We start from the raw sequence: 6,964 nt of genomic DNA on the forward strand, positions 1-6,964 counted from the left end.
TATTCCGACACCCTTATCAGCCGGACGGATGACCAGGTCCTTGTTCTCACACAAGGACTTCAGACAGTCCGTCGGCAAGGGATTGCGGATCCGTCTAATTGGTAATTGTGCAAGGTCTTTCAAAACAGAACAGATGGAGCTAATGTATTAGGGGGATTAAAAAGTGAAGGGTTAGATAACCCAGAGTGAACAATACCAGAGGTGGTCGCTCTAACAATGCTTCTAGTAGGGTTGGTAATTAGATATCTTTGTATGTTTATCTTCCTAATGTACTTATGCACGACAACAAACGTATTGAATATATTCAACCCCCGTGGAGGTGCGTATTTTAACCCTTTATTTAAAACCACCTTTTCATTTTGTGACAATGTTACGCTGCTAAGGTTGAACAGTCCTTGGCACGTCAGGTTCGCCTTCTTTTTTCGTTCTCTGTGCTGTTTAACCACTTCTGGATCGAGACTTTTTTTTAGATTTGTTGTTTACAAGGTAAAATAATTTTCTTTTGCTCGGAAATTACTTAGAACCCCCAAACATTATATATATATATATATATATATATATATATATATATATATATATATATATATATTTTTTTTTTTTTTTTTTTTTTCAGACACCCTAGAGCAGCAGGGGTGCCCAACCACTGGCCGGCGGTGCCTTCCGATGTGGCCAGCCATGTCTTGCTCTGAGATGGTGGGTCGGCAAACCCAGATTGCGGGTTCCGCCATTTCCGAGCATTAATGTGAAGAAGAGAGCCGCCGCTAGAGGAAGCAGAGCCGATGCTTCCTGCATAGCGCCGGCTACTTCACAGGCAGAGTGATACCAAATGTACTCCTCCTGTGACAGGAAGCATCGGCTCCGCTCTATACTGCAGCTAGTAAAAAATGGTTTTGGCTGCGTTACCCCTATATCAAACATTAGCACACCACTATTTTTAAATGTGAAATAAACCATGTGATTTCCTAAAGAAACATATATGTATATAAATGAAAAATCCAAATAGTATATAAATAACAATTGTGCACGGTATTATATGATATTATCACACACTATCAATCCACATATACTTTAACATAGCACCAGTATAAACGTCACATATTCATGCATTTAATTCTATTTTATATTGTCCAATTAATGTGCAACATGCCAGTTTCCACTGGTGATCCCCGTGCAAGCTATCCTCTGTGTATATACAATTCCTGTGCTCTCAGTTTTTCTTTTGTGATTACTTGTGTTGGTACCAGTACCAGCCTTAGAAAGCAGCCTTAGGCCCCTTTCACATGATTGGTCCGATCAGGTCTGCCTGTCTGTTTTTCAGGTGGACTCAAACGGACTCTCCATTCACCTCTATAGAGCAGCAGATGTAAACGGACTTGTGTCTGTTTACACCGCCTATCTGCAATCAGATCTCCTTAAAAAAAAAACAGAGGGGGATCTGTCCCCTTCTGTCTGGGCGAATCGGAGGGCCCTTGGGGTAGAGCGTGTTGCATCTGTGTCTGCTCTACATATGCAGAGTGGACACAGACTTGTCATCCCCCTTTACTCTCATTGTGGCCCGCGACCAGTTACCAAGTCGATAAAGTGGCCCTCGCTCCTCAAAGGTTGGGCACCCCTGCCTTAGAGAATAAAATGGCGGTTATTACAATTCGTTATATCACACCGTATTTGGGCAGTGGTCTTACAAGCACAATTTTTTGGTGGGAAAAAATACACTCTTTTTTAATTAAAAAAATAAGACAACAGTGAAGTTAGCCCAATGTTTTTTTCTATGTTGTGAAATATAATGTTACGCCGAGTAAATTGATACCCAACATGTCACGCTTAAAAATTGCGCCCGCTCGTGGTATGGCGACAAACTTTGGCACTTAAAAATCTCCATAGGCGACATTTAAAAATGTATACAGGTCACCAGTTTTGAGTTACACAGGAGGTCTAGGGCTAGAATTATTGCTCTCGCTCTACCGATCGCGGTGATAACTCACATGTGTGGTTTGAACACTGTTTTCATATGCAGGCACTACTCACGTATGCGTTCACTTCTTTGCACAAGCTCAGCGGGACAGTGTGCGATACAGTTTTTATTTTTCTTACTTATTTTACTTTTAAATTTTTAATTTTACACTGTCTCTTTAAAAAACTAAATTTGGGTCTCTTTATTTCCTGATACAAGGAATGTAAACATCCCTTGTAATAGAAAAAAGCATGACAGGTCCTCTTTAACCACTTCCGGACCTCCCGCCGTCTTTATTTGTTGGCACTTTAAAGAGGAATATCGTTGTTATGGCAGCAACTACCATAACCCCGGTATCTTTTTCAAGAGCGACGGTCCGCTTTCAGGTGAAAGTGGTCTCTGCGGCGGATTTGCTGCCAGATTACTTTTATCGGGGCGGGAGAGGCCCCACTTCTCCCGCCGTGCTCTGGTAATCTCCGCAGCTCAACCGGAGCCATTGGTAGCAATGGAGACAATCGCGTCCGCTCTCCTCTGAGCCTGGATGAACCCCACCCTGCTCCATAACATTGGAGGGCGTCAAACATCACTTTTGCCCAATGGGCTTGAAGGAGATTTTTTTTTTAATTACTTTTTTTAAATTGCATTTTAGTGTAAATATGAGATGTGAGGTCTTTTGGACCCCCAGATCTCATTTAAGAGGACCTGTCATGCTTTTTCTTCTATTACAAGGGATGTTTACATTTTTTGTAATAGGAATAAAAGTGACCCAATTTCTGTTTTAAAAGGACAATGCAAAAATAAAAAATAAAAGAAATAATAATGAAAAAAATTAAAGCGCCCCGTCCCTGCCGAGCTCGCACAAGCGAACGCATACGTGAGTAGCGCCCGCATATGAAAACAGTGTTCAAACCACATATATGAGGTATAGTCACGATTGTTATAGCGAGAGCAAAACTTCTAGCCCTAGACCTCCTCTGTAACCCAAAACTGGTAAACTGTAGATTTTTTTTTAAAAAGGGTATTTTTTCAAGAAAAATCCGCTTGTAAGACCGCTGCGCAAATACTGTGTGACAGAAATTATTTCAACGACCACCATTTTATTCTCTAGGGTGTCTGAAAAAAAAAGAAAATATATATATATATATATATATATAATGTTTGGGGGTTCTAAGTGATATTCTAGCAAAAAAAAATATTTTACCTTGTAAACACTGAGTCTGAAAAGTGGTTAATGTGAGATCTGGGGGTGCATTTAAATGCAATAAAAAAAGTCTTTAATTTTATCAGTAAAAAGAAATTTCCCCATTTAGACCATTGGGGCAGAAGTGATGTTTGGCGTTCCCTTCACTCAGCATCCAGCCTCTCAGGGGACAGCTTCAGATTGTCTCTGCTGCAACGGTAAGCGCCGGAGATGACGGAACATGGCGGGATTGGTGGCCCTCTCTTCTCCCACCCCCAATAAAAGTGATATTGCGGCAAATTCACAGCTGAGACCACTTTCATCCTAAAACTGACCGCATGCCATTCAAGAATATATATAGTATTATAGTAGCTATCTACTGCGATAACCCCAGTATTCTACACCAAAGTAGAGATGTATAACTTCGGCGGGTGGTCAGTAAGGGGTTAAAGAAGTAGGTGCGAAGTGGAAGCAGTGGATATGCAGGGAACAGCATCTTGAGCACAAAGCACTTTATGTTGTATATGAATTTGCACATGGATCAGTTTACTTAATTTATTGATAAACAACATAACATCAATGAAGTAGGTGTAAAGTGGAAGCAGTAGTTCTGCACAGAATATTATTTGAGCCCCTAGCACTTTATATATGAATGTCTCCACATATTTTAGTGTATTTGTGAGGATTTATGTGCACAAACAATAGGACAGCGCTGTGACACATAATGCTCTTCTAGTTGATAAAGGGAATACTTACCTTTGTTACAGCAGCAGTCCGGTATAAGTTATTTCTGTAGGTATTTGAGTTGTTACACATAGTGCGGGTTTTATTCTATTATTTTGATGACATAATTGCCCAAATCTGGGGATCAGGAGCCATTTCCACCCTTTACTCTCGGCTGGGGTTCTTTGTATCCATATAACAGATGTTCTACATGACTAAATCTCCAATCAATTCTACTGCAAAATCAAAGGGGCCAAAATGTCTCCCTCCGAGCAGTAATATATTTCTACCCCCCTTGGTGGGAGTGGAGATGACCCCATCTTTAAGGATATACAGTACATACATATAGCACATGGCCATGTTCATACTACCAGACGTTTCTCAGGGCTGCAGTTCCTCTAATCTCCACAAGGAGGTGATCTCTCTTCTACCCAGCCTGGAAGTTTCTATGGAATAGACAGGAAGTGATGTCAGGTACAGACAGGAAGTTCCGGGTCAGAGGTGAGTCAGAAGGAAGTAGAGAGAAGACGTTGCTGGAGTAGTAGAGGAGGTAATAAGATCATATTTTCTATTTACACCCAGTAACCCCCTTTTAGTGAAGGTCAGAAGTATAAGATATTTGTATTTAGTTTTATAAAATGGACAATCTCTAATCCGGATGCAATGTATAACGCAGTCAGTTTATCTGTATAATGTGGAGTGTGAGTTCCGGGGTCCCCACAGGGGGAGGACATGAGGCTCCCTCAGTAAGAAGCACATAAATGATTGTATATTGTGTCAGGATAGAGCCAGACACCTCGGCACCACCTGAATCTGAGGGGAGGTCTCTGGCTGAATTCACAACACAAAGAAGGGGGTCAGTCTGGTAAGAGTCGCCTTCCATGATGGACACTAGACATGTGCAGAGTAAAATATTTCGTTTTCGTCCGAAAACTTAATTTATTTAGTTACTCCCGAAATTCGTTTTTATTTATTTCGTTTTTCGTTCAAAAATTGCATTCGTCCGAAAATCCACATGAATTACGGTCGAATCTGTCTTGGAAGGCTTATGGTGTCTGTCGAATGTATAAAGAAGATTCGACGGAGCTAGTATACAGCATACTTTAGAACCCTATTAAAGTCTATGGGACTCCAACGTTCAAAATCTAAAGTGCTAATTTTAAAGGCTAATTTGCAAGTTACTGTCCTAAAAAGTGTTTGGGGACCCGGGTCCTGCCCCAGGGGACATGTATCAATGCAAAAAAAAGTTTTAAAAACTGCCGTTTTTTCGGGAGCAGTTATTTTAATAATGATTAAAGTGAAACAATAAAAGTGTAATATTCCTTTAAATTTCGTAGGGGGGGGGGGGTTGTCTATAGTATGCCTGTGAAGGGGCGCATGTTTCTGGTGCTTAGAACTGTCCCTGCACAAAGTGTCATTTATGCAGGAAAAAAAGTCCTTTAAAATCACTCGCAGCTATTATGAATTGTCGGCTCCGTAATACAGAGAACACTCATTGAAAGTCATTGATAAAAAAATAAATTAATTAATTTAAAAAAAAGCGTGGGGGTCCCCCAAATTCAATTACCAGGCCCTTCAGGTCTGGTATGGATATTAAGGGGAACCCTGCCTCAAATTTAAGAAAAAATTTGACGTGGGGTTCCCCCTAAATATCCATAACCAGACCCTTCAGGTCTGGTATGGATATTAAGGGGAACCCCGCGTCAAATTTTAAAAAAAATTGACGTGTGGTTCCCCCTAAAAATCCATACCAGACCCTTTATCCGAGCACGCAACCTGGCAGGCCGCAGGAAAAGAGGGGGGGACGAGAGAGCGGCCCCCCCTCCCTCCTGAACCGTACCAGGCCACATGCCCTCAACATTGGGAGGATGCTTTGGGGGTCTGTGACCCCTCAAAGCACCTTGTCCCCATGTTGATGAAGACAAGGGCCTCATCCCCACAACCCTGGCCGGTGGTTGTGGAGGTCTGCGGGCGGGGGGCTTATCAGAATCTGGAAGCCCCCTTTAACAAGGGGACCTCCAGATCCCGGCCCCCCCCCTGTTTGAAATGGTAAGGGGGTACAAAAGTACCCCTACCATTTCACAAAGAAAGTGTAAAAAATGGTTAAATAAAACAAACACACTTTTGAAAAATTTCTTTATTAAAAATAAAAAAATAAAAAAAAGATTCCAGCGGCGGTAATCCACTCTTGCTATCCAGCGACGGACGATCATCTCTCCAGCGATGGCTCATCTCATCCAGCGCAGCGAATCCATCCTTCTTCTGTCTCCGTGGAGGAGACACTGCAGGGATTCCGGCGGCTGACGTTTCTTATATACGGAGGGCGGGGCCACCCGTCACCTGACCCCGCCCCCCTCTGACGCTGGAGAGATGACCGTCCGTCACTGGATAGCAAGAGTGGATTACCACCGCTGGAATCTTTTTTTTATTTTTTTATTTTTAATAAAGGAATTTTTCATATGTGTGTTTGTTTTATTTAACCATTTTTTACACTTTCTTTGTGAAATGGTAGGGGTACTTTTGTACCCCCTTACCATTTCAAACGGGGGGGGGGCCGGGATCTGGGGGTCTCCTTGTTAAAGGGGGCTTCCAGATTCTGATAAGCCCCCCGCCCGCAGACCTCCACAACCACCGGCCAGGGTTGTGGGGATGAGGCCCTTGTCCTCATCAACATGGGGACAAGGTGCTTTGAGGGGTCACAGACCCCCAAAGCATCCTCCCAATGTTGAGGGCATATGGCCTGGTATGGTTCAGGAGGGAGGGGGGCCGCTCTCTCGTCCCCCCCTCTTTTCCTGTGGCCTGCCAGGTTGCGTGCTCGGATAAAGGGTCTGGTATGGATTTTTAGGGGGAACCCCACGTCAATTTTTTTTAAAATTTGACACGGGGTTCCCCTTAATATCCATACCAGACCTGAAGGGGCCTGTGAAGGGGCGCATGTTTCTGGTGCTTAGAACTGTCCCTGCACAAAGTGTAATTTGTGCAGGAAAAAAAGTCTTTTAAAATCACTTGCGGCTAAATTGTCGGCTCCCCGTAATACAGAGAACACTCAATGAGTGTTCTCTGTATTAGCCGACAATTCATTCATTCATTGATAAAAAAATAAAATAAAA

This window comes from Lithobates pipiens, unplaced genomic scaffold (assembly GCF_037356315.1).
Source record: "Lithobates pipiens isolate NorthernLeopardFrog02 unplaced genomic scaffold, aLitPip1_a1.2 Scaffold_18, whole genome shotgun sequence".
Lineage (NCBI taxonomy): Eukaryota > Metazoa > Chordata > Amphibia > Anura > Ranidae > Lithobates > Lithobates pipiens.